The 26,566-nt window shown below is 39.8% G+C and overlaps 1 pseudogene; it reads left to right on the top strand.

The window, feature by feature from the left end:
• Window positions 1-3,820: 3,820 nt before the first annotated feature.
• On the top strand, window positions 3,821-21,848 carry LOC121327324 (annotated as a pseudogene).
• Window positions 21,849-26,566: the final 4,718 nt, after the last annotated feature.

The raw sequence follows: 26,566 nt of genomic DNA, 5'->3' as shown, positions 1-26,566 counted from the left end.
TCAAACCTTGGCTGTCCTACTGTACTTTTGTATAGGTATGCAATCAAAACAATACTGCTGCTCAAAAGTTAACCAGTTTTAAGTTCCACAGACCACGGTGATATCTGTAGTGCTGTCTGTAGTTTTGAAAGTAACCAGGAATAAAAGTTTTTATTGAGAAAAGAATGATATATTAAAAATACAAAACTGAAAGATCATAATTGGATAAGTCTCCACCCCCCCTGAGTTAATACTTGGTGGAAGCACCTTTGGCAGCAATTGCAGCTGTGAATCAGTTGGGGTAGGTCTCTACCAACTTTGCACACCTAGATTTGGAAATATTTGACCATTCTTTACAAAACTGTTCAAGCTCTGTCAAGTTTCTTTGGGAGCGTTGATGGACAGCAGTCTTCAAGTCATGCCTCATATTTTGATTGGATTTAGATCAGGGCTCTGCCTGGGACACTCAAGGACATTTACCTTTTTGTGCCTTAGCCAGTCCAGTGTAGCTTTGGCTGTGTGCTTTTGGTCATTGTCATGCTGAAAGGTGAACTTCTGTCCCAGTTTCAGCTTTCTTGCGGAGGGCAGCAGGTTTTCTTCAAGGACTTCTCTGTACTTTGCTTTTTCCCTTCTATCCTGACAAGTGCCCCAGACCCTACCGATGAGAAACATCCCCATACCATGATACTCCCACCGCCATGCTTCACAGTAGGGATGGTGTTCTTTGGGTGATGCGCTGTGTTGGGTTTGCGCCAAACATAACGCTTTGCATTTAGGCCAAAAAGTTCCATTTTAGTTTCGTCAGACCAAAAAACTTTTTGCCACAAGGCTACTGAAACTCCTGAGTGTTTTTCTTTCGCATACTTCAAATGGGATTCAAGGTGGGCTTTCTTGAGTAATGGCTTCCTTCTTGCCACCCTACCATACAGGTCAGATTTGTGGAATGCTTGGGATATTGTTGTCACATGCACACTTTGACCAGTCTTGGCCATAAAAGCCTGTAGCTCTTGCAAAGTTGCCATTGGCCTCTGGGCAGCCTCTCTGATATGTCTCCTGCTCGGTCATCCAGTTTGGAGGGACGGCCTGATGTAGACAGGGTCTTGGTGGTGCCATACACCTTCCACTTCTTAATAATCCTCTTGACCGTGCTCCAAGGGATATTCAAGGCCTTTGATATTTTTTTAAACCCATCCCCTGATCTGTGCCTTTCAACAACTTTGTCCTGGAGGTCTTTTGAAAGCGCCTTGGTGCTCATGGTTGAGTCTTTGTTTTGAAATGCACTACCCAGCAGAGGGAACCTACAGGAACTGCTGAATTTATCCTGAAATCATGAGAATCACTACAATTTAACACAGATGGAGGCCACTTAATTTGGTGTGTGATTTTGAAGGTGATTGGTTACACCTGAGCTAATTTAGGATTGCTATTACAAGGGGGATGGACACTTATCCAACCAAGCTATTTCAGTTTTTATTTTTAATTAATTTTCTACAAATTTCTAGAATATTTTTTTCACTTGGAAGTTGTGGGGTAGGATGTGTAGATAAATGAAAAAAAAAAAAACTATTTTAATGCATCTTAATTCCAGGCTATAAGGCAACAAAAGGTGAACATTTTGAAAGGGGGTGTAGACTTTCTATAGGCAGTGTATTTATGTCACCGCAACATTTTTAGTTATATGTCAGAATTTTGAGTTTAGGCCATTGTGACATTCTTATACTGACACCAGTCAGCTAATACATGTACACTTCAGCATGGGAACCAAACCACTCCCCTGAATGTGATTGTACTTTGCACTGGCATGTTGTTAATGTAGGTCACAGGGACTGATGTTTTCAAGGCTAGGTCTTTATATTGCTTGTGAACCACCTGTCAAATTTTGTTTAAACATACAAGTTTTTTTTTTACTTGTTACAAGAGCCAATTATACAGACGTGCTGTTGAAGTTGGAAGTTTACGGTTTTAAAAGATACTTTGAGAAACCTGGTTTGATCATTTTGATCAATGCTGTTTAACCAAAATAAAAAATGGATAGAGATCAGTGATTACATTTTTATTGATCCAAATAGTATCTCTTATACTGAAGTAATAAAATCAGGTTTAAAGAGGCTTACCAAATAACCTAATATATACATTTAATTCTGTAAAAAGTGATTTGTTTGCCATGTTAATCAAGGTAATCATGATAATTGATTTGAAGATATTATTTGTGTAGTAATACTTACTAACACTATCTAATTATGTGTTGCTGCCTGTTCTTAAGGAAGTATGCACCATACTGGCTGAAAATGTTACAATATATTTTTAATGGGAGTTTGACCATTGCTGAGTCATCCTTGTCACAAAACAGCACCCTTATCTCTCAAATTAATAAAGCTGTTACCTCAGGCCTGAAAGCTTTGCATAGTTTAGGGTCCAGAATGTTTTAAAAAGGGTTACATTTAGTGTGTGTGGGATTCTTAGAGGGGTTTGTCTGGCTTGTCACATTAAATCAGGTGATTGGGCAGGTTTGTAAAGCCCATGGTGCACAGTGAATGGATAGATAGGGGTGTGCTTATCTTGATAGAACACTTCCCACACCTGATTAGAAACAAAATATGAATTGCAGACCACACTGCATCTGCCATAATAATGTGCTACTGACATGAACCGAGACTTAGTAGACAGCCTAAAGATAGTCTAGGTGAGGCCCTTTATAAACAACCAATCTTTAATTAGTAAAATATTGAAACACTTGGATGTTAGAGCATCTTCTCTCTGCAAATATTCAAATACCTTTTTTTCTGCCTGGAAGGACATAATACAAATGTAATGGTAAGATTACTGGAAGGGCGAGTCTGAGTGCTCACTGATGGCACGCCAGAGACTGCTGTTCATCCAGAATGCTCTGACTCATTTCTTTATTCCTGGAGAAATGTCCTTGCTACACCTTAAACAGGAATTCCCATTGTGAGTCGACTACTCAGCTATGTGGGTGGGGCTGGGGGAGAATGCTGACAACATGCTGCAATTGTACATGTTTTGTTTCCACCAAATTGTCAAATACATCCTAAGAATCGCATGCTTTCACAGGAACAAATATCCATCCAAGAAACACATGAAACAGTATGTACACTGCAGGCTTATACACGTAATAATTAGGACTCTTGAGAATGTTTTTATGCTAATAAGAGATAAGAGTTCATGTCTTTTTTTATATCTTGGTTATTACCCCTTTTAAAGTCATTGCAAACTCAAACCAACTTAATGAGATATTTTCCATTTTGAATTGTGAATTGTTTCAAAGGGCAATAATCATGAGACCTCCTTCATATAAGTCATCTGATTCATCCAACTCTTTTCCAGAAAAAAGAAATAAGGTTTGAACTAAGCTGCTGATTTATGAAAAAAACATGAGCATCTCTTTACCACAGGGCCCTTTCACTGGACTTAATTAAACATTCTTGTGTTACAAAAGCGTCACTGAGTTTCAGTTGCGATATCATTTAGTGTTTTAAGGTAGACAGCTCCCCTGCTCAGCTGGACAACTGATAGATTATTAGAAAGGTGGAACAATCATGATATGTATACATTCAAGATGGATCATACACTGTTCCACATAAAAGCAGCCCCTGCATTTAGATTTGGAATCATAAATATGCATAATACACAGCGTGAATTGATTTAAACAGCATGCATGAGTCATATCATATTTCTGATTTATGGAGCCTGCTCACAGGAGTTTGCTTGTCATGTGTTTTAGGCAGGAAGTTTGAACAAATAGGATAAAAAAAAGGTGTTTGTATCTTCTGTTGCCTTACTGCAGCCCAGCGGAGTGGGATTTTAATGCACTCTGTGTTGCAGGACCTGAAATGTGAATAAGGTCACCAAAGAAGTAAAACAAAAAAAGATCATGGACGACACAAAGCAAAGTGCGGGGAAAACCACTTCCAGTGTTGGGAGGTTTCTCTCCAGGATGGCTCTCAACGATAACAAAGCTTGAGTGGAGGGGTTAGATAAAGAGAAATTCAGCAAGATCATATCGGAAGCCTCAAAGGTAAGCACAGACACTGGGGAGGATATTATATTGTTATAACAACAAAACATATGCAATCCCTCCTTTAGACTAATTTAACAATTTATTCAAGTGATAACAGACACTGACAATCACAAGGTGGTTTATTTTCTCAGAGAATGACTTGAATGAAACTGAAAAAAAATATATTCTAACTGTCCTGCCCTGCCCTACCCAATAATTATCTTGCTAAAACACTGGGAGCATACACTGTGCATTCAGATCTGCCAGTAGAGATGTTGGGAATCTCTTAGCACTTTCAGTTTTTTTTTTTGAAAATCCTGGTCTAAGCAATGCTAATTCAGACTATGCTCTACTGTAGACCTGAATATAGCTGTTCATTCTAGGCATATTGAGCACATTTAAAATGCTAGTACATGCAGGTAATTAATAAAACCCATGCAAGCTCAGTAAATATCTTGGCAATTATGATATCCGTCTGATTACTGAAACACATTTTAAAACGTTTTGATTGTGAATCACATTTCATGAAATGTGTTATTGCATTGCTCAGGCTAAATAGCAATCATCAAAAAAACAACAACTTTGAACTCATAAAACTCTTATTTGCGGTCTGTTCTTTTCTGGTAGTTGATGTGAAGTCAATTGTAAAAAAAATAGAAAAACGTTTTGTTGTATTTTTCTAGGGTTCTCGGTTTTATGAGTATGAGTTAAAGAAGGAGCAGCAAGTCAACCAACGAATCGAGAAGATGCTGCAGCAAAAAGAGCAAATCACTGAGCAACATCTCAGAAAAGCACAATCACAGGTATATTGTATGCTGTGTTTAGATCCACAGTGAGCATCTTCACCTGGAATCATTGCACAATTGATATAGGATCTGTTTTACATTTAAATAGCAAAAGTAAATTAATTAAGCTTGGTTCATGGATTGTTATTTATATCCTACTAACAAAAGGTATAACACTGTATTGCAGAGGTTCCAGGCCTGTTCCCAGTTTATCCCAGGTGCTCCTTAAAATGTCCCAAAAAGGGTTGTGAGTTTTAGTCAAACTGTGAAATTCATATTGCAATCTGCATCTGTTTCCATTTGAGTGTCGGCTCATACATTTATTTCGACTGACTGTATATAAATGTGGTTTCCGGAGATTTCTTTGATAATCAGATATGCAATCACTGGTTTTCTCTGATGCAGTCATCCCCTCAACTGGTCTGAGGTCACAAGACCTATATGAACTCAACAGAATACTCCTCTTCCCGATAATCAACAAGGTTATTGTTGTTCAGGAATTCCTACCATATTTCAGGATTAACTATTTGCGATATTTCTTTTTAAATGCATTTTGTTATGTTTGAGGTGTGTTAGCTGCCTGGCTGGTTATCAAACTGTTGAGTGAATTGTGTTTTTAACAAGGCCTGCTTACCCTTGTTCCAGATAAGAGTCGAGCAGAGACGTTTCTGTAGACATTATTTATAGATCCTCGTAACTTAGAGTGGTTTCATGGTTGTTCCAGCAGTGTTAATAAATGGTGCGTCCTACAGAATTGTGACAGCTGTGAAACACACACACACACACACACACACACACACACACACACACACAGATCCTTTCTTATTATTTCTTACACATTTTTTCAAAATCTCTTCTGTAACAAAATTACCAGAAAGTCAACAAACCTTTATTTTTGTTTGAACAACCAAGTTTTTATTTTTGTCAGAGAGAGATAAAAATGTGTTTTAGTCTAAGCTGTACCTAGAGAAGAACGTTATCATAGATTATTAAGACAGGTTGTTTACCTTCTTAATAAATAAATATAAAGGGGACATACTGGTTCTGGACCAGTGTTTTTATCCCAGCTGGGAATGCTTATCACACGTATATGTTACACTTTATACTTTTGAGTTTTAACATGCTAGCTAGAGACTCAGGCTTATCCTGCGTGATAATATAAAACACTACAGTTGTTTGCCTACATGATAATATAAAACACTACAGTTGTTTTTCGTGAAATATTGATTGTCTACATTCACGAGAATCTCACTGTAATGAAAGTCATTGCTCTGGAACAGGTTACACCTGACTGGTTGTGAAATTCAGAAACCCAAGACATGGCAATGTTGCTTTGCTGTGTCCAGGTGGAGAAGCATGCAGTGGAGTTGGAGAGGTCGTGAGCTTGGACGTACCATAGTGCACGTTGACATGGATGCTTTCTATGCAGCTGTGGAGATGAGGGACCGCCCAGAGCTGAGAGATAAACCAATGGCTGTGGGGTCCATGAGCATGTTGGTAAGAAAGCCCTTGCAATGTGCTACGTTTCTACTTTTCTTAGAAAGCTACTCCCATACTGTATACTTGTGTTTTATTAGAGACAATAAAATGCTGTGTAATACACTTTTAAAGGAACACAATGACATGCGGCATGTAGAGAATACAGGCAAAACACGAAACATAACATAATTTTGCAGGCTTCTAAAAAAAATTGAATTTTTGGTTCTGTTGGAGACATCTTTAAAATGTCTTTTTTTATTCTTGAATGAATGAAATAGCTGCAACATAAATATTATGAGATAATTAAGCAAGTGATGCAAATATAGACTCCCTGCTCCTAAACTAACTACTCCCCTGTAGGTCAGGCTTAGTGCAAAGGAACTCCCTTGATACAATGAGCAATGGTTCTGTTGTGGCAGTGGAGATTATTTGCTGGAGGTTGTGCGTGATAGGATTTCGTTACTATCCAGCACGTTTTAACAACTAGATATTAGAGAGTGTTTTGAGGCATTGCATTTTTGGCTTAATAAACTCAAAAACTATCTGTGGCGCTGCACTTGCTTGTTGCTGGGTTGGGATCGCTGCAGACATTTTGGCATCTGGAACTTTAATACATTTGCTGTCTTAGATTACAAATGTGAAAAGGCTGTTGAATAGAAACATTCTATTGTAGCTAAACTGAGCCCCTGGACTCTTCATCAATGTTATTTTCACAATTTTTATCACAGGAAGGCACACCTTACCAGTAATATTACAGAACTGAAAACCAGAATCTTAAGTGCACCATTGTGAATGGTTGCCCGGAGAAAGAAAAGCTTTAATGGCTTCAGAGAGAGCTTTTGACAACTTCACCCAAGTCTGGCTTTTAGTGCCCTTCTTGGACACTGATACATAGTTTCAGAACCAGTGCCTGTGGGGCTGCTTTTTCCAAGCTACCCTTGAACCTGGAGTGTTGCAACAGCGAGAACATTAAACCTTTGAACGAGACTGCAAGTAAGTTAAAATCTTTAGTTACTCAGCGAAGAAAGAGAGGAAGGAGGATGGGGGGGGGGTGATACTCAGGTATGTCATTTATCATAAATGTTATAATAAATGATATGTTATCATTTAACATTTTTGGTGCCTGCAAGTTTAAAATGGTAATCATGTAATTTAATTTCTTTCTTGTTTCAGTCAACTTCTAATTATCATGCAAGGAAGTTTGGAGTGCGTGCTGCCATGCCTGGGTTTATTGCAAAGAAACTGTGTCCCAACCTGATCGTAGTGCAGCTGAACTTTGACAAGTATAAAGCAGTGAGTGCAGAGGTAAGCCATTTATCACCAGCTCAAGGCTCCTGGTTTAACACATGTGATAAACAAGGGGGAACACATTTGTTCCCCCTTGCAGCGAAACTGCATGTATTTGTGGTTGTGTTTGTAGTAGTGCAAAAATGTTCTACTTCATTTTTCATACTGTGGGGATGCTCTAACATACAAGGGTATCATTGCTTTTGTTTAAACCTTTTTTTAACTACCAGCTTTTTTAGTACTGATATTCATCAGTAAAGTTATTATCGTTTTCCTTCAAAGATTTTCTTAATTGTACCATTACATAGACGGTATAAGAATACATCCAGTGAAATGCTGTTAAATGTTACTGTTTCTCAGAACGTGTTATCACATCACTAACATTGTCAGCAGGTAAATTAACTAATAGATAAACAACATGGAGAAACTGTCGACCACATGCACAGCTCTGTGTGTGGAACCAACAGGCAGAGCAGCATTCATTTACTTTCTGTTATAACATAGTGTATATACGCCCTGTGTCAGAGCATACCTGGTAACTGTATTTCAAGTTGTAATGTGTAGATGAGGGAGTGGGTGCCTGTTACTCACTTACATTATTCCACAGTGAATATACATTGTAACAAAATATCACAGGAAATAACATTGAAACATTTAGAAAGAAAGGAGGTAAGGTCCAGTTGTACTACTAAGCATACGCTTATCATTTTCTTTAACCCCACGACTGCCACCAATTATTCAATAACTCATATATCCAAACCTTTTGACAAATTGCATTATTTTCTGCAGCTTTTTTTTTTTTTTTTTTTTGCATACAAAATTACTTATTTTCTTCAGATAGTTTCAATGCTTGTCAATAGTTTTCTATTCTGTTGAAACGTTCTGTTTCTGTCTGCATCAGTTCATGCATGAAGAAACATGAAGTCACTTCAGGCTTCAAAGTTGAGACTAAAGGTAAATACTTGATAGACTGTGTCTGAGATATGTAAAGGCTGAGCCCTCTTCCTGTTTACCCTTGCTCTTACATATTATAAGTACACTTTGTTTCTTTACAGCAGATGTATTAATTTCTTTTTTTTGTAATTTTTATTACTTTTTTTTTTTTTTTCAAGGTGCGAGAAATATTTGCAGACTACGACCCAAATTTCCTGCTGATGAGTCTGGATGAAGCCTACCTGGACATCACGGAGCACCTCGAGCAGAGGCGATGCTGGCCGGAGTCCAGGAGGACCTTCTACATTAGCACAGACAGCCCTTCTGAAGGTGTGGAGAGGACTCGCTGCATTAAACACAGCGTTACACCTACAGAAGCACAGTGCATGTTCGGGTCTGAAGCCACGGCAGTAGTTAAATATTATGCACATGAATGTAGGGCACTGTGTCTGTATTATTAAAAGTGCTCTGCGGTTAATCTCATCTTATATTCACACATCGCTATTTTATTATACATTATTCTTTTTTATTTCAGTTTATTAATGTTGGATACATCTCTTTTACAGAGGTGTCCAGTCAGTACATAACAATTACTGAGGGAAAGGGGAATTTTGCGGGGCCCGAATTGTCATTGTATTGGGACATAACAAATACACATAGGTTAAAGTTTATAGTTTAGGAAACAGTCCCATCAATCTTACCTGTGATGCACTTCTATTCACTATTAGAATCTGTTATAGATATATATATTTTTTTTTTTAATAAACAATAAAGTATGTGAGAGCGAAGTGGCTCACTGGTTGCCAAGCATGTCACCCAGTTTCATTGTAAGTTATAACCTGGCCCCTCCTACACCTTGCTCTGGCATTCGTCCAGCTCTAGCATCCTAATAACCCAACCTAGCTATCAGGCCCAACCCTGGCTTCTGAGAGGTGGTACGGCAGCAGTATCTCCACGCTTCACACTGTTCATGTGGACGCTGCCCATTACATTTATAAATGATTACAAAGTGAGCACAGATGGGAGTTCGTCAGCACATTACATTCCCGTTCAGCTATAGGGGCATCTCAGCTATAGGGGCACCAGCTAACCCAACTACCAAGCTAACAATAGAAAAATAAGCAAATTTCTTTTTTTTGTTTAAGGGGGGGTGTCAATGAAGATGATGGGGACACTTCTCCAACGCTTTTCAAGGACAGCCCCCCTCTGCCTCCACAGAAGGCTGTAGGGTTTGGAATTTCAGCTGAGGAGGTGTTGAAGGAAATGCGCTTCAGAATCGAGCAGAGGACTACTTTAACAACCAGTGCAGGTGATTCAATCTCAGCGTTCAGTGTTTCATTTACACCAGCGGCAGAAATAAGACTCCCACTCCGTTGCTGTTTGATCCATTCCTGGTTTTACTATTTTAATAACACACATCTGGGCTTGTTACCTTTCCACCGTGGCTAATCAAGTATTAAAACCTGAAATGGGTGAAACTCCCTCTGAGCTCTTTTAGCTTTTTCATTATCTATTTAAAGTATTTGCCATGCCTGTGATTTAAATGAGCTGCTGTAGTTTGTTCTCGAATTATAAATGATTTCTGAAGAGTATTAATGAATCAAAAGAAATTTAAATTGTGTTACTGTTTGTTTTCCAGGAAATGACCAGTTCAATTCAGATGCATTATTATTTTTTGAACCCTTTTTTTGGACAAGCAGTTATTTAATGAAGAGTAGTGATAATGTCATTCTGAAATGTGCCTGGTCTCTAGCTACAGAAATAGATTAGAACATAAGAACATAAGAACATAAGAAAGTTTACAAACGAGAGGAGGCCATTCGGCCCATCTTGCTCATTTGGTTGTTAGTAGCTTATTGATCCCAAAATCTCATCAAGCAGCTTCTTGAAGGATCCCAGGGTGTCAGCTTCAACAACATTACTGGGGAGTTGATTCCAGACCCTCACAATTCTCTGTGTAAAAAAGTGTCTCCAATTTTCTGTTCTGAATGCCCCTTTTTCTAAACTCCATTTGTGACCCCTGGTCCTTGTTTCTTTTTTCAGGCTGAAAAAGTCCCTTGGGTCGACACTGTCAATACCTTTTAGAATTTTGAATGCTTGAATTAGGTCGCCAGATTGTTTCTAAACAGTTGGATTAAATATGATTATGTCTAATGTTCTATTATTTAAGGCATAACTCCAAATATGATGTTGGCAAAAGTTTGTAGTGATAAGAATAAACCAAACATGATCCCCCTCGATCGACAAGCTGTGATGGACTTCATCCAGGAATTACCGATTCGGAAGGTATGGCTTTTAATGAATAGTTGGAAACAGGAAACAGTTAAATACAATGGTGTTTCCAGTGCTGTTGGTTGTGTCGTTTCCCTGACAATTATAAATGTGTTACTCTGGGGCATTGCACTGGCCAGATCAGCCTCATGTGTGTCAACAAAGCCTGAAAAACAAGCTTCTAATGATAGGAACCCGATAGACACTGGAACATGATTTACATAAGCATTGTGTGCACAGCAAATCTGATTACGTTGCAGTCTTGCCTGCTCATTTTGCATTAGGATCTACAAAGAAAATCTACACTGAACAAAGATATAAACGCAACATGTAAAGTGCTTTTCCCATGTTTCATGAGCTGAAATAAAAGATCCCAGAAATTTTCCATACGCACAAAAAAATTATTTCTCTTAAATTTTGTGCACAAATTTGTTTGCATCCCTGTTAGTGAGCATTTCTCCTTTGCCAAGATAATCCATCAACCTGACAGGTGTGGCATATCAAGAAGCTGATTAAACAGCATGATCATTACATAGGTGCACCTTGTGCTGGGACAATAAAAGGCCACTCTAAAATGTTGAGTTTTGTCACAGAACACAATGCCACAGATGTCTCAAATTTTGAGGGAGTGTGAAATTGGCATGCTGACTGCAGGAATGTCCACCAGAGCTGTTGCCAGAGAATTGAATGTTCATTACTCTACGATAAGCCGCCTCCAACGTCGTTTTAGAGAATTGGGCAGTACGTCCAACCGGCCTCACAACCGCAAACCACGTGTAACCACGCCAGCCCAGGACCTCCACATCCGGCTTCTTCACCTGCGGGATTGTCTGAGACCAGCCACTCAGACAGCTGATGAAACTGTGGGTTTGCACAACCGAAGAATTTCTGCAAAAACAGTCAGAAACCGTCTCAGGAATCTCATCGGCGTGCGCCTCGTCCTCACCAGGGTCTTGACCTGACTGCAGGTCGCCGTCGTAACTGACTTCAGTGGGCAAATGCTCACCTTCGATGGCCACTGGCACACTGGAGAAGTGTGCTCTTCACGGATGAATCCCTGTTTCAACTGTACCGGGCAGACGGCAGACAGCGTGTATGGCGTCGTCTGGGCGAGCGGTTTGCTGATGTCAACATTGTGAACAGAGTGCCCCATGGTGGTGGTGGGGTTATGGTATCGGCAGGCATAAGCTACCGACAACGAACACATTTGCATTTTATCGATGGCAATTTGAATGCAGAGAGATACCGTGACGAGATCCTGTGGACCATTGTCGTGCCATTCTTCCGCCGCCATCACCTCATGTTTCAGCATGATAATGCACGGCCCCATGTCACAAGGATCTGTAAACAATTCCTAAGCTGAAAATGTCCCAGTTCTTCCATGGCTTGCACACTCACCAGACATGTCACCCATTGAGCATGTTTGGGATGCTCTGGATCGACGTGTATGACAGCGTGTTCCAGTTCCCACCAATATCCAGCAACTTCGCACAGCCATTGAAGAGGAGTGGGACAACATTCCACAGGATCTGTATTCCCAGTCATGTGAAATCCATAGATTAGGGCCTAATGAATTTATTTCAGTTGACTGATTTCCTTATATGAAATGTAACTCAGTAAAATCTTTGAAATTGTTGCATGTTGCGTTTATATTTTTGTTCAGTGTACTTGCATGTCTAATAATTGTCATTTTAATGACCTTAAACTATGCAATATATATATGAAAAAAACACTATATCAAGTTGCTATTTAAAATGAAACCAATTATTCTTCAGTTTGTCTTGCTTTGTCTCTGATTCTGTTTCCTGTCAACCTGGAGGCGTGCTAGAGGCAATTAGAAAGCTGGACCGGTAACCCAAGACAGACAGCGATGGCACAAATAGGCTCATCTTGTTCAAAAGGTTAAATAAATCTACAGGTCTCATTTTATTTCAAGTTGTATATTTTCATTGTGGCTACGTGCACAATGTCTGTATTGTAAATAACTACCCATATTATGAATGAGCTGTGGTACTCATTCATTGCATTGATGTTGAAATTGACTGCAGCTCCACATGACATAATACAATGACGTATATTGTTATCCATTAAACTGAATATGAATTGCATTTATTAAAAAAGAACACTATTTGAAATGACTGGTATGATACACCATGAAGAGGTGTACATTACCATTCTGTATTCCTGTAGCTGCTACACAAACTTCCCCCTTACTCCAATGATAGAATTGGCTTGTTGTCTCAAACTGATGGTTTGTCTGCGCGAACTTTCAACGTTTCTGTACACAACACATCATTGCTTGTACATAGTCGAAGGAAAGGCTGTCAGACTGTCACTGTCTCGTTCACGCAGAAATTACCACAGAAATTACCACAGAAATGGACATCATTGAGAATTTAATTATTAAAGTCAAAATATAATAGTCTTTATGATGCCAGTGTCAGTGGTCAGTGTAGTGGTAAAATGAGTAAAAAGAAAGACGCCATATGGTAAGAAATAACAGAACAATTGGAAATTGATGGTATGTCTATCTCTCTTTAGTTCACCTTAATTTTAGTCTAAATGACGGGGAGAGCCACACACTGGTTTCGTATTTCTGTAAAATTATGCGTCTTTGTTTTAACCAACAATAATAATCACATTCACACACTAACTGAAGATTTTATTAAAACTGAAAAGCAATAATAAAAGCATATATATATATATATATATATATATATATATATATATATATATATATATATATATATATAATTCTCAGTATTTACAAATAAATGTTTTGATGAATAATTGACATGTTAATTGAGATCACATGTAAACATTCACTGTTAAATGTCATTTTTTTGTGTGTGGTGTATCCAGACTGTTTCTTTGTTTTATTTATTTTATTTCATCTCCACCAAAGGAGCAAAAGCAGACACTATTTATTTTCATGACTAGCTACAGTATGTGTGTGTGTGTGTGTTTTTTTTTATGTACGCAGGCTGTATTCGTGTTGTTTACATGTCTGCTAAAGACAAGTTTTGTTTTTGATTAATTAAATTATTTTAATTAGTTACTTTACTCAGTGAATCAGTTGGGTATTATTTGGGAGTTTTGGGAATAAGGCATGTTGTGTGAAACACATTTAATTTGTTCCCAGGCCTATCCAATTATTGGTGAGCTATTTGTAGCAGGCTCGTTCTGGGACTGTCAGGTCAGCACTGTGGTAGGGATATCCTTGGTGAATACAATGGAAAAGGGTGTGTGTTTGCTGAGCTGAAGGATGCATGGATGTGTTTTCCCCTCCAGGTGCTAGGCATAGGGAAAGTGACAGAAAATGATGAGAGCCCTTGGGATTACTACCTGTGCTGAGCTGCACCAGCAGGGGGCACTGCTCGCCCTCCTTTTCTCTGAAACATCATGGCATCCTTTCATGGAGCTATCTCTGGGTTTGGGCTCAACACATATTGAGAGGTCAGCCTGCTGCTTTTAACATTTCTACTGTATAACTCTTAAAGAAAATAACTCAGAAGAGACACTTGTATATAGTGTGCAGAAGATTTTAAAATGACCATTTCATTTTTTATACTGTCTTTTTATAGTGTTTAAACCCATTGTTAGTGGCAACACTTTGTGCAGTCATTCACAGGCTGTGTGTAGTTGGCATCTATCTGTGCTATGACCGTGTTATGGGCTGCTGTAAATAAAGTTTCCTTTTGTGTTGGAGTGGTCAAGGTTAAAGTAAACGTGTTTACAGCAGCTGGTCTTCAACAATGACTGTGAATGATGTGAATATAGAAAAGCTGGATTAAAAAGCTGACTATTTCTCTGATGTTGTTTTTCATTGTGCAGGGATGGCGATAGGAAGAGTATGAGCTCAGAAAGGTACCGCGCTTCAGTTTTACTCCTGAAGATACTGAGATAAGGACACTGATGTTCATATCTGTGCATTTAAACACACGCTGCAGTGTCAGTAAACACACGGTTCATTGTATAGCATTTTGTCGCAAATGTCTTTTTAACACAACAGCAGTTGTTTTTTTCATCAACGTTCCCCATCAATCAGAACGGGGAATGCTGTCGGCGCCATGTTGGCTGAGAATGACTCCATTCTATCTTTATGTATTTTATTTATTCATTCGTTTAACCAGGAATAAAATGACACAAAGCCTCATTTACATGGCAGCAGTAATTTACTTGGGTCTCCTAGCAACAGTAATTTCAGATCACTAAAAACACCATCACTCTAAAAAACATTATCATAAATTCAATTTGGGGTCATGAAACATTTACACTTTGATAGTTCTTGGCCCTGACTCAGTAAAGTACATTTAACTTTAGTGATTTAAAAGTGTTTAAAATCAAACATTCTGTTCCAGTGCTATTCTATGCAAATAAAAGTCACTCAGAGATTTTCACTGATGGCAGGCAGCAGTTTGTTGCTTTCATTGTAAGCTCACATTTGATTTCTTACCCATTGCAGGACTTTCAGTGAGCTAAGTAACGCAGAGGATCAGTACAGCTTCTGCAGTAAACTCTGCCACGATCTCGCTCAGGATCTGCTCAAGGAAGGGTTGAAAGTATAGAGCAGCACTAGAGCCCATACAGCCATTTCACAAGGGATAGCCACATATATTTGCCATAACAATAAACAGATTAGTTACCCTCTCACTGTTGCTGAAACCCAATTATTGGGAGTAAAATGAAGAACAAACATCCCAACCAGTCATTCTGCAGTAGTATAGATTCCATAACATGTGACGTGTTGCTGCACGTGTGGGACTTTTTTTCATGTCAGTTTTGGAAGAGGGGACGTTCATTCAGGTCTATTCAGGAATACAAAGATATTTAGGAAGCAGTCTGTTAGCAGCAAATTACCCATCAAGCACTACAAACCTGCAGGGGCAGACTCTTTTCACTGCACTGTCCCTGTACAAAAATACATGTTCAAAATGTGGCCTATAGCGCTAGAATGAATCAATCACGGTGTGGTCTGCAGTATTTCTATGTGGGCGTCTTTTTAGTTACTGTACTGCTTCAGTTTGCTTGCATAGGTGATTGTTCGTAAACTCTTTATATAACTACCAGAGCTGCAGTAACAGTAGAAGGCATAGTAATGAGATCTCTTTAGCAATGCTCCTTACTAAGCTAGAAAGCCACTATGAAACCTTGTATCTCCAGATTAGTGTGCTGGAATAGGAAGCCTGTCTTGTAATTGTTTTCTGGCATTGTAAAAACTGTGAGCATCCATCACACTCCAGCTACACCTGTTAACTTTCTGATCACGTAGAGGGGAATACGATTGCAAGGAGTGTGCCAGCTGCTCCCTGTGTTATCTGGAATCCATGCCAGGAAAGAAGAGAGGACAGATAGGATAGGCTGAAAGTGATGCTGCACTTGTGTGTGTCTCAGGGGATTACAGAATGTGCATAAAACCCAAGGAACGTGATCTGTATAAGCTTTCAAAGTGTGGTGGGAGTACCTGGCATACTCCTTCCAGCAGATGCATTGTAAAAGAAACACATCTGCACTCACTAGTTCAATTTATGCAAGGAATACCGCAATGATTTCCCATATAGACTGAATTGCTTCAGGATTGCTTTTTCATATTCTTCTGCAGTCAGCCGCTCCAGAATGCACTGCAATATGCAAATGAAGAAAGATTTTAAAAAAGGAATATGTTTATGAGGGTGTGGAAGGGTGGTGGGTAATTCACTGACACAGGAGACAGACAGGTGGATTTGCCAACACCGCACAGGTGCCCAGTTTTATTTCGGGGTGCTATTTTTCTTTTAGCCCGCAGATGGCGCTGTGGGTCCGTGGTCTGATTTACCAATGATGGTAAACAGAACCACGGGCATACCAAGCGATGGTACACAATACCGGTGCCCTTGCAGGTGCTTCGAAACAATAATTCAAAACAGAAGGCACAAAGAAACAGGGAAAATAAAACAGTAACAAAACTGCAAAGAAAAGATGCTGCACTTGACAGCTATATCCCAGTCGCCGCTACTTGTGCGACCCGGATCACCGTCTTACACTGCCGGTTAACTAGCCTGCTCCGTTACAATACTCCGGGGTCTGCCCAAGGGTTCCCCGCTCTCACTGTCTCGCTTTAACACACTCAGTTTCGGTTTCTCCCGACTGGTTCTCGGTCCTCGACCAGCGCTTCTGCACTCTCGGCGCGTTTAAAGGGCAGACCTGAGGAAACAGCAGAGCATTATTTTATAGGGCTAACAATCTCCCAAGACTCGCCTCTCAGCCATTCAGAGAGGGGGAAAGTCCACACACCCACTTTCCCACCTCCCCGTGTCACTGCCATGACTCACAGGCGGTTATTGGACGACTGCCACCCTCTTCCTGCAGCGCTGTGAACACGCCAGCAGAGTCAGCACAGATCTCCCCCTGCTACAGAGGGTTATTTTTTTTTTTTTTTTTACAAATTGTCTGTTTAATTTTTTTTTTTTTGTATGAATTTGTACCTAAATGTATATCTTTATTGTATCAAAGCGAGCGAGCACAGGTGGGCTGCATGTGCTTTTCTCAATTTTTTTTTTCTGTTTTTTTTTCTATTGCTTTATATTACTATATGATGCTGAAGCTTACTAATATCTTCAATTCTAGGTGTAGGCTGGTTTAGTGCTGCTAGAAATAAAGATCAGCTCCTGAACTCATAGTCAGAGTATTTCAACACAGAATTATCGCCAAAAAGACCCCACACTATTTGATTAATTATAAAATAGCTGTGTGTGATATTAGCCACATGGTCTGGACTTTACAGAAATATAACACCTCCCAATACTTCAGTCTTTCTGTACCAAGCCCAGTAAGTAAACATACAGTACTGGCTTTTCTTTGTGTTTATTACACTGTGTAACAAATTTTTTTTTTTTTTTTGGTTCCTGGGTAGTAAGTGTTATTTCCTAATTGCTTATGCCTCAAAAGTATAGAAAATGGCTATTATTCCCCACAAACTTTGCTTTTGTGACCAGGACAGTGAGATTTTGAAATTTACCTATTTTCCAGAACATTCCAGATAGATTCAGTGCTGAGTAAACTTGGAGTAACTTCTAGAACTTTCTAGAACTTTCCAGCAATATAAATAGTAGTATAAATACAGGGGCCTTAAGCCCACCAGTTCAGTTTAGTTCCAGCTGCCTAAGTGGATACATATCTGCATTTTTCTGAGATGGCATCAAGAGGCTGCAAGCATCCGGCAGACGCATTTTGCTATGGCTGCGGCCAATTTATCAAGACAAGAGCGAAAAAGTACTCCGTGGAAGCATCTGCTAAGATGTGTGAGGCCTACAAGGCATATTTCGGCATGCCTGTCGGGAATCAAAACAAACCCTGGGCACCTCATGTCACCTGTGAGCACTGCAAAAAAGCTCTGGAAGGTAAGATGGACAATTGTTGCTCGGAATTTTGTGTTATAAAATTTGTTAAAATTGTAAACGTTTTTAATTTTAAAATGTTTTACAGTTTTCAATGTTATTGAAAAAATATATCATATATGAAAAATGTTGCGAGAATCTCTTACACATTAGTCATGGGTGAAATAAATGTATTTGTGTAGGATGGTACAGAGGGGAAAAGAAAGCCATGAAGTTCGCTATCCCAAGAATTTGGCGGGAACCCACTGACCACTCAAGCAACTGCTACTTCTGCATGGTGGACCCTTCCAAATGTCGGACTGGCAAGAATGCACCTGCTATCATGTATCCGGACCTTCCTTCATCCATCGCCCCAGTGCCACACTGCCATGAGCTCCCCGTACCCACTCCTCCGGGGAGAGAGCAGCCGTCTTTAGAAGAGAGCAGCAAGTCAGAGAGCGAGGAAGACGTTGTAGATCCAGATGACAATTTCAGAGGTGGTGCTGAGGAGAGAAACCCATACTACCCCAACCAAAAAGACCTCAATGACTTGATTAGAGATCTTGGTCTCACCAAGTCCAATGCCGAGCTTTTGACGTCTAGGCTCAAGCAGTGGAACTTTTTGGATGAAAGTGTGCAAGTCACAGATCAGAGGAAGCGTCACCAACCTTTTTGCAGCTTCTTCACCCGTCAAGATGGGCTCTGCTTCTGCCACAATGTGACCAGTCTGTTCGAGGCAATCGGAATCGCCTGTAACCAGAATGAGTGGCGCCTCTTCATTGACAGCTCATCCAGGAGCGTCAAAGCTGTGCTGCTCCATAATGGTAAAAAGTACCCGTCTCTTCCCCTGGCTCACTCGGTGCACCTCAAAGAGGATTACAACAGCATCAGGACCTTGCTGGACGCCTTGAAGTATGATGTATGATAAGTATGTACGGCTGGGAGGTCATAAGAGACTTCAAAATGGTGGCATTCCTGATGGGTCTCCAAGACGGTTTTACCAAGTTTCCCTGCTATCTTTGCCTTTGGGACAGCAGGGACACCAAGGCGCACTACCACAGGCGGGACTGGCAACAGCGGACCGAATTCTCTGTGAGGAGGAACAACGTCAAGTGGGAGCCACTGGTGGACCCCCGGAAGGTGCTGATGCCACCACTGCACATCAAATTGGGCCTTATGAAACAATTTGTCAGAGCTCTAGAAAAGGAGTCGGCAGCCTTCAAGTACCTTCAAGACTTCTTCCCTAAGCTGTCTGAGGCAAAGGTCAAAGCCAGTGTCTTTGTCGGACCACAGAAAAAATGAATTCCCCAAGAAGCTCACTAGTAAGGAGAAAGCGGCTTGGAACAGCTTTGTCGCAGTGGTTCGGGGCTTCCTGGGCAATCACAAGGCCGAAAATTATGTGGAGCTGGTTGAGACTCTGGTGAAGAACTATGGCACAATGGGCTGTAGGATGTCCCTCAAAGTCCATATCCTTGATGCTCATCTCGATAAATTCAAGGAGAACATGGGAGCGTACTCGGAGGAGCAAGGCGAGCGCTTCCACTAGGATATACTGGACTTTGAACGCCGCTACCAAGGACAGTATAACGAGAACATGATGGGAGACTACAGTTGGGGGCTGATTCGTGAAAGTGATTTACAGTATAATCGTAAGTCTCGAAAAACTACTCACGTCTAAATCTTTTGTAGTCATTTTTGTATTACTTTAGTATAAATACATGTTAATTTGGATTCATATGTTGTTTTTTTCTGACTTTATGTGAACGAAAAGACACAAATTTGCCCGTTTTCTCATTGGAAATAGGTAAATTTCAAAATATCACTGTCCTGGTCACAAAAGCAAAGTTTGTGGGGAATAATAGCCATTTCCTATACTTTTGAGGCATAAGCAATTAGGAAATAACACTTACTACCCAGGAACAAAAATTGTGTTACATAGTGTTATTCTTTAGTCTGTATTCTTTTCAGTAAGCCAAACACAGATAAGGTTCAGCTTCACAGCAAAAGGAAATACATGTTATTGGTTCAGTGTAAAACTGAGACTCTCTCTCAAACAAGTATCTAATCAAAAGCTTGTTTCGGTGGGATCTCTCTGTCTTTCACTTTCACTGGGATTCCAAAAACAATCTGACATAAAACCACACTATACAGTTCAGGGCTGGGCTCAATTCCTGTTTTTCAATTCCAATACCACCTGCTTTTGATCTTTCATTTATTTTGTAGGAAAAAACAATAACCTTGAAACTGAAGCACGTGAATTTCGACGTTAAAACCAGGGCTTCCACTGTGTCTTCTGTCGTCTCCACTGAAGAAGAAATATATGCTATAGCAAGGGACAGAGATTGATAAATTGACTGAAGACAGAGATTGATAATGCTTGTCCACAGCCCCTGTGATTAAAGCTTATGGGTAACACTAATTCTATCTGAAGAACATAACTCCACAGTAACCACCTAAGTGGGTTTGACTTGGTGCTTGAGTGTGCTGATTGCATAATCATATACTATGGCCAAAGGTTTTGCATCACAATTTTAGGATATATATATATATATATATATATATATATATATATATATATATATATATATATATATATATATATATATATATATATATATATATCATAGTTTAGATCATGCAATCAAAGAAATTACAAAATTATTTTGCAAAAGTGTGCCAAAAGCCATAATAGTAGTTCAGTATTTCATGTTAGATTTCAAAATGTTACTTAAACGTCAGTTTTTCATTAAGTATATGAAAAACTACAAAGCGGTGTGTAATTCACTATGTTAATGTAGCATTATTTAGCAGGCAAAATGTCTCAGTTCTATAGGGTGATAGCTGTGCAGTACAGTTAAGTTGTCTGTTATTCAGTCTAAGCCTCTATCATTTTAACTTCATAGATACCAAAGTCTAATCAATTTATTTTTCTTGCAAGGAATTGAGCTTTGTGGTCATTTAGCATTTGTGACAGCAAAATGGTTGCATCACAGGAATTGATGAATTATTTCATTAATCCATTTTTTAACCTGTCCTTTCTCATCAGAAACTTTGCCTTTAAATCCAGGCTAGGATACTGGCCTCATTTCACAGCTGGTGATCTCTTAGCTTCCATGTGATTCTGTTTGTTCTTGGTACAACAGAACAGATACCACAGTAGACAGTGAAGCTGAGGGAAGATGCTCAATAAGATATCAATCGTTCATGGTCAAGTACAGGCTGTGGTGAGGGAATGATGAGCAAGGGTGTGCAGTTATTGAAATATCTTACAAAAAATTATATCCACTGCTAATAGAAAATAACAGTGTCCGCAGAGATTTCTTACGAGATGTTTTCCTCACTGGGGATACATGCGTGTTTCACCAAACCACTTCCCTGACAGTACAGTAGAGTATAGTGGTCACTCACAGTCCCTCTGTTCTTCTGTCTGATTTAGGGGTACGAGTCTGGTAGTTTCTGGTGCAAGAAGATAAGAAACCTCTCCAGAAGAGCATCATTGGTTTCCTACAAGCATGAAAACAGGTGGCTTCTTCTACTGTGGACAATGCCAGCCAAGACACCAGAGTCAACATGGGCGAACAAGACACCAGAGCCAGCATGGGCGAAGAAGACAGCAGAACCAACATAGGCGAACAAGATACCAGAACCAACACGAGCGAACATGACAGCAGAGCCAACACGGGCAAAGGAGACAGCAGCGCCAACACAGGCGAAGAAGACAGCAGCGCCAACACGGGCTAAGAAGACAGCAGCGCCAACACGGGCGAAGAAGACAGCAGCGCCAACACAGGCGAAGAAGACAGCAGCGCCAACACGGGCTAAGAATACAGCAGCGCCAACACAGGCGAAGAAGACAGCAGTGCCAACACGGGCGAAGAAGACCGCAGCGCCAACATGAGCGAACAAAAAGGAGGTTTGAGTTTCTTTAACAAGAAGAGAGCCTGGCGGGAGCAGGCCGACGAGCAGCAGCGGCAGTCCTTCTTTGAGAAGGTCCAGGCCCAGAGGCAGCGACTCCTGGAGACCCAGCAGGCCCATGACCATGGGGAAGCTCCGATCAACCACACAGTCAGAGAGGATGAGGGAGGACCGTCATCAAGCAGAAACAACAGACCTTCGGGCCAATGCTTCACTTGTCCTGTCTGTTTCCAAAAGCAGAACACAACCAATCTGGAGACCTTCAACAGGCACACTGATGAATGCTTGAGTGGATCTCCAGTGGATGAGCCCAGTTTAGTCCCTGGCATGCAAGAGGGTGCAGACCTGATAGTTGATGAACCTACAAAAAAGAGCCTGGATAATAGTACCTTCACTTTGCCAAGGAGGAAAGATTTGAAATGTGACAGAACAGTGGGCTTAGTGCAATTGGAAGACATTTCACTGGGCCATTGTAGTACTTCCCTAATCCTCCCTGTCAAGCACGGTGCTGATATAGAAACATCAACAAAGACAGTCCCAGGAGGTACAGAGAGTTTAACGAACATGACACATCCTATTAGGGAGTCGTATTCTAATAATGTAGCTTCAGTTAAGGAGACAACCACCTCACAGGGTTGCCAAATAACAAGTTTTCCCAGTGACAGTTCTCCAAAAAAACAACAGCACTGTAGAAACAGGAGGGATTCCTGAGCAGGATGGAGTTAATCCCAGTTCAGGACTAAGTGCAGCAGTTCCTGAAAGCAAGGGGGATGTTGGGCTGACACTTGGAGAAGGTGCTCTGAAAAGCTATTCTTTAAAAGGGCAAGAAGACACCGCCCTGGTGTGTCCTGTCCGTAACCTTAAACAAGAAACGACTGACCTGTCCCTGTTCAATAGGGATGTAGATGTTTGTTTAAATCAGGATGTTATACAGGAACTCAGAGAAGAAAGAGCTTGCTCACATATTTCAAACCTTGTGGCACACAGGAAGTGTAAAGGTCAGTGTTTGCATTTTCAACAGAATGTTTATATCGGTTTGTGTCTTTTTTTTTTTTACCCGAATTTATTATTATTATTTTTTTAATTTTAACTTAAAACTCACATAGATTTTCGATTGGAAATCTGAACAAATCCAAACAAATCCAATTTCTTTAAATCTTAGGAATAATTGTTCTCATTTCTTGAAGGTTTACTATTTCCAAAATTGATTTAAAGAAAGCACCACAAAAAGCAAGTGATACTCAATGTTGAATTTCTATTAGTTGCTGATGCACGCAGGTATTTAGCCACTGTTTTGCTATTTGTCTTTAGGTAGAACAGGCGCATGTGAAGGATGTAGGTGTATACAGGGTATAGTGTATGCCCATGTTGATTCTTCTAAACTGTAAAGATGGTAAAACATGATCCAAAAAGCTGGAGGATTGTTGGCCTGCTTGTGTCTGTCTTCTGATTCAATTTAGAAATGTTTGAAATGTACTGTATCCCAGATAAAATTCAGTAGGAGTGAAATATGAACAATGCGTTTGATGTCCCTAACTAAACTATAATGCCACCCTTTGAATCCCCCATTTACTTCTGATTATGGAGTTTCAACAAGCAACTGTTTAAAAAGAGGAGAGAAAAGTCTTTAATCACAGTCTGAGAAACGTACTATAACAACATAATTTTAGAGCTGCATACAGCATGTTAGTACTCTTCCTTTTCTTTGTATCAACCCCCAGAAAAGGTTTGACTCATCCCAATTGGATTCCATTATAATGCACTCAGACCCATGAGTCAGAATCATCTTAAACATCAAGGGCAGCACAACAGAATTGGAATAAATATTGAACCATGTTCTTGGTACTAATATAATAGCTGTGGATTATTGATGTGTGTGGGTCATTGTGATACCATTGTTTCTGTAGTTAAATTATGCTAGTGGCAAATGCAAATGAAGACAGACATTACTCCAGGTTTTTATACTATCAATTATGGCTGCACTTGATAAAAAGACAAGGAGTCTTTTCAAATCCCTCAGCTTTCAATTCAAGACACCCTGCTCTGTTTCCTTTCAAAAGCTTGTTGGATCCATTTTGTTCCCCAATTTAACTCTGATAAGGACAGAACCATTCGTAGAAGCCATTTAGTTCAATTTCTACCTTCCACCGACACCGACATATAACCAACCAAAAAAAAAATACTGGCTATAAAAAATTACAAAAAAATGCCTTATATTTTTTTGTCACATTATCCTTGTATTTAAAATTATCCTAAGGTGTTGGAAAAATATGTTACATACTACTATTAGTATCGCCCCCTGCCAGGGTGATACCAGGTCCAATCCGCACAGCAGGGTGTTTAGCAACAGGGGCACAGGCACATTTTCTGAAAGGAATATGTCAAACCAATTTTAACAATATAAAACTACAAGGAATTACTCAGAACACTAACTTACCTACTGCTGGCTGCAACTAAGTTGTTTCTTGCAAGCTTATGCCATTTATTTATGCTTAATAGGGCTTTAAATGTATTACTGAATGTAACATACTTTAAGACTACAGGTGTTAATGTTGGCATCCGGTCCAAACTGAAAACCTGTCCTGCAGAAACTCCACCTCCATAGAAGCTGACACTGTACACCACTGTTTTTCAACCTGTTTATATTTTGTATTGTTTTCTCCTTGTTGCAGATCAGGATCTCCACCACTTCACCCGGCAGCGAAGAAGTCAAAAGCCCCTGCCACCAAGAACACCATCGACAGGTTCTTCAGATAGACAGCTGTACAAATAGCAGCCAACCAGGAATAAGGAGTAGCATTAGAGCCTTGCAAAAGAGTGTCTTTCCAGAGAGTGCTTATCCTAGTGAAGAAGCCCAGGTTTTGTATACCCATGACTGGTTCATTTCTATTGCCAGCACAAATAATCATTTAGCTTTAAAATAGGGTTATAACAGCAAAAATAGGTACCAGGCAGGTGCTCTACCAGTGTGTCTAATAGCTGGTATTGCCTCAGGCATTATAGCTGCTCTTGCCGGTCATTAACCCCTTAAGGTACACAAGCAATTACGCGGTTGTTCAAACGGTTTCTTCTTAAAAGACAATTGAGAGTGACTCAAGTATCACGAGGAGAAAACTGACCATTAGGATGACCAGATCCAACCTGTTAGTAATTTAAAACCCTGTTTTGTGCACCTCGTTGCAACAATAAGACAACAGGACACATATATCCCTTGTACCTTAAAGGGTTAACTGGCCAGTAATGGACACACGTGTTGTTCTTTATTGGAGTCATAGCTACCAGAACCCTGATGGAATATTGCCTACATTTAGGTTTTGTTGATGCACTTGCTTAAATCCTATTGGACATGTTATGCACAGATTATAATAAACTCCTTTTTTATTCTGTGAATTGTATAAAGAAGAATGGAAATGTTTGCATCTGCTGCAGTGTTGACAATAGATTGATTTAAATTGGTTTTCTTATTGTCATAATTCAGGACAGCAGTTTGCAGTATTTCAATAAAGAAATGAAGATGAATATGTAGCTATACTTTCACATCCATATTAAATTATGATCAAATATCCTTCTGTATGTCTTCTGGGGTGTCTTTCTCTGTAAAAATGATATCATAAAAATATTTATTGTGAATTGTAAACAAAAGATGTTTTAATAGTATGTTTTATATATGTTTATTAGTATGTTGTACTCTATATAGAATCACTCTGTAGTTTTATATACTCATTGAGAGGCATAGAGGTCATCAAGCTTGTGTTGATATTGCTGCTCGCAGACCAATGCCATTAGCTTCAGATAATTATTAGCAGAGCATTTAGTGGACTTGTTCAGAATACAAAATGTAATGCACATTCCCTTAAGTGACGGATAACAAATGAGAATTCAGCATAATCCCACTAATACACTTGCCTTATTCATACAAGGATTTTTAGGAAGTGAAGATTCTGACCTGCAGATTCCCTATTCAGAGTAGTATTGTTGACATGTGTTGGGATTCAGACAGCATTAGGGGGTAGGGGTAGTCCAGTTAACTTTTCCATAGTGACTGCACTTGTGTGTTTCTTCTACACAGGGCTCATCCAAGCACAGAACACATAGAAGATCTGAGGCAGAGGTGGGGTGGCATTGCTTCAGTCAAGAAATTGAGCTGAGTGCATCTCACACTAAGGAGCTTAGTTCAATAAATACACTGTGCAAGACAGACTGAATAGGCTGGGCTAGCATAGGAGCGGAATTTGCATTTCCACAGATCACTAATCTATATCTTAGCTGGTCGGTCCAGGTATCTGCTGCCTAGCTAGTCCACATCTAAACTAGCACCATATCAGAATACTGAATTACTGTACCTGAACTTGTAACCATGTTATACAGAGCTGAATGGAAGATTTGAACTAAATTCAAAGCAGACATTTCTCGACAGAATGAACAGAGTTGCAGTGTTTTGCTGCTGTTTTCAGATTAACTCTTTGTCAGCGATCATCAGCCACTGAAAGCAGGACGAGGCCAATTTACATCTCAAAGCAATCTTCATTTGAAGAAAACAGCTG

The sequence above is a fragment of the Polyodon spathula genome, chromosome 2 (genome assembly GCF_017654505.1).
Source record: "Polyodon spathula isolate WHYD16114869_AA chromosome 2, ASM1765450v1, whole genome shotgun sequence".
NCBI lineage: Eukaryota > Metazoa > Chordata > Actinopteri > Acipenseriformes > Polyodontidae > Polyodon > Polyodon spathula.
This window is presented reverse-complemented; position numbering and strand designations above follow the sequence as displayed.